Here is a 3002-nt window from a genome sequence, read left to right as displayed (position 1 = left end):
CTTTTCCTGATCCTCATGAGCAATAGTGATTTTCATATAACAAGAAAAACCATCAAGGAAACAGTAGTGAGATTTACCTGCTAGGCGTTCAAGCATCTGGTCAATGAATGGCAGTGGAAAATGGTCCTTTTTGGTAACCTGGTTCAGCCTCCTATAGTCGATGCATACTCTCCAATTATTCTGCACCCGAGTAGGAATCAGCTCCTCCTTCTCATTTTTTATCACGATGAGGCCGGTTTTCTTTGGAACTACCTGGACGGGACTCACCCATTGGCTGTCGGAGATAGGATAAATGATTCCAGCTTGCAAAAGCTTGGTTACCTCCTTCTTCACTGCATCAAGAATCACCGGGTTGAGTCTTCTCTGTCGCTGTCTTACTGGTTTAGCTTCATCTTCTAAATTTATTTGATGCATACATGTGGATGGGCTAATACTAGGAATGTCCGCCAGGGTCCAGCCTATAGCCTTCGTATGCTTCTTGAGAACTGATAACAGCTTCTCCTCTTGCTCATCAACAAGGGAGGCAGATATAATTACTTGAAAACTTTTGCTATCATCCAGCAGATGGTTTCTCAGCCTGTACCTCATATAGAAAGTCAGAGGTATGCGTACTTCTTGAAACATGGTTAGTTCTATCTGACTCTATAAAATCAATCTCAAGAGGTAAAACATCAGCAGACATGTAATCAATATCAAATTCAGATTCACTCTCAGCATCAAATTCAGACATATGATCAAGTACAAATTTAGATTCAATGCATGAAGAGTGATAGGCATGTAGATTAGAATGAAGATCAGTCATGTATTCATCAACAATATGGTCAATTATTTCAACACGAAATACAGAAAGATCTTCAAATGGGTGATTCATAGCATCAAGAATATTATAATGAACAGTTCTATCACCAAACTCCATAGATAGTGTGCCTGCATATACATCTATCTTAGTTCTAGCAGTTTTCATAAAAGGTCTGCCTAGAATGATGGGAACTAATCCTTTAGAAAATCCCTCCTCTATATTTAAAATATAAAAAACAACAGGGAAAATCAGCTCACCAACTCTAACTAAGACATCCTCTATGAAACCAACAGGATAGGCAACACATCTATTAGCTAAATGAATCACCACATCAGTTGACTGCAAAGGACCTAGAGATAGAGAATTAAAAATAGACAGAGGCGTAACACTAACAGAAGCTCCTAAATCTAGCATGGCATTGTCAAACTTATTGTTCCCTATAATACAAGGTATGCTGAATGTACCTGGATCTTTACATTTTTTAGGGATTTGGGGAACAGATTTACCAATCAATGCGGAGACATTTCTGCCCATACTAATTATTTCACTTCCTTTAAGTTTCCGCTTATTAGTGCACAACTCCTTCAAGAATTTAGCATATCTTGGAATTTTATTTATTGCATCCAGCAGAGGTATGTTTACCTCTACTTTCCTAAATGTTTCCAAGATCTCCTTCTCTGCCTCTTCCATTTTTTTGTTGGAAATTGCTCTTGGAGGGAATGGAAGAGGGATATGCTGCTTCTCTTTAGATTCACCTGCATAGAAATTGTTAGGTAACTTACTCTTTAAATTTTTGTCACCATCTTTTTCTGGAGTAGAGTGAGGTTGGGCAGGTTCATTGGCGGATGAGGAAGATGCTACTGGTTGAGGTCCTTGACACTGCTTTCCTAACCTCAATGTAATGGCACTCACATTTTTGGGATTCTGGACTGATTGAGAAGGTAATCTATCAGAATTCTGGGATTGTTGTTGATTTAACTGTGTAGCCAAATCTCCCATTTGATTAGTTAAGCTCTGAATGGAGGCTCTGGTCTCTTGCTGAAACTGTATGTTTTGCATAGTCATTTGCCTCACAAGTTCTTCAATGGAAGGTTGCGGAGGGGCCTCAACTGTTTGTTGTTTCTGAGGTTGTTGCTGTTGTTGTTGTTGCTGAATTGGTGGAGGAACGTATGGTATGCTTGGGCCAGCAACATTTTGAAAATAAGGTTGTTGTTGTTGCTGCTGTTGTGAAGGATTCGACCATCTAAGGTTGGGATGACTCCTCCATCCGGGATTGTACCTGTTGCTGGAGAGGTCATAGTTATTTTGTTGTGGCTAATTTTGTTGTTGAGGTTGAGGAGGTCTGTTGTAGATGTTTGCAGCATAAGCTTCAGGCTGTTCAATTGCTTTAGATTGTTGCCCAGAAGGGCAAAGCTATGTGTGGTGGTCGGCAGAGGAGCATAAACCACAGAGTCTGGTGACAGGTGCAGATTTTTTATTCATGGCCAGTTGGGTTACTAGGTTAACCAAGTCATCTAGTTTACCTTCAAGCTTCTTAGTCTCACCTGATGAAGATGAATTTGTGGCTACTTCATGCACTCCTCTAATGACAATAGCATCATTTATGGCACTGAATTACTGGGAGTTGGAAGTCATCTTCTCAATTAAATTTATGGCTTCAGCAGGGGTCATGTCTCCAAGGGCTCCACCACTGGCAGCATCTATCATACTTTTCTCCATGTTGTTGAGTCCTTCATAAAAATATTGGAGAAGGAGTTGCTCAGAAATCTGGTGGTGAGGGCAGTTTGCACACAATTTCATGAATCTTTCCCAGTACTCATACAAGCTTTCTCCACTAAGTTGCCTGATGCCTGAAATGTCTTTTCTCATGGCAGTGGTCCTAGATGCAGGGAAGAATTTCTCCAAGAACACTCTCTTAAGGTCATCCCAGCTAGAGATGGGTCTGGGAGCAAGGTAGTACAGCCAATCTTTTGCCACTCCCTCCAGTGAATGAGGAAAATCCTTTAGAAAGATATGATCTTCCTGGACATCAGGGGGCTTCATGGTGAAACAAACAATATGGAACTCCTTAAGATGCTTATAAGGATCTTCACCTGCAAGACCATGAAACTTGGGCAGCAAATGTATTAGTCTAGTCTTGAGAACATATGGAACATCCTCATCAGGGTACTGGATGCACAAGCTTTCATAGGTGAAATCAGGT

The 3002-nt window shown here is 40.6% G+C and overlaps 1 non-coding gene across 1 annotated transcript; it reads left to right on the top strand.

The window, feature by feature from the left end:
• The first annotated feature begins 2564 nt into the window (after positions 1–2564).
• On the top strand, positions 2565–2671 carry LOC113001572 (small nucleolar RNA R71). The gene has a single exon (XR_003266966.1). It is a non-coding gene; the product is annotated as a small nucleolar RNA R71 (small nucleolar RNA).
• Positions 2672–3002: the final 331 nt, after the last annotated feature.

Source organism: Glycine max, chromosome 4 (genome assembly GCF_000004515.6).
Source record: "Glycine max cultivar Williams 82 chromosome 4, Glycine_max_v4.0, whole genome shotgun sequence".
Classification (NCBI taxonomy): domain Eukaryota; kingdom Viridiplantae; phylum Streptophyta; class Magnoliopsida; order Fabales; family Fabaceae; genus Glycine; species Glycine max.
Note: the sequence above shows the minus strand (reverse complement) of the source record. Positions and strands in the feature narration are given on the sequence as shown.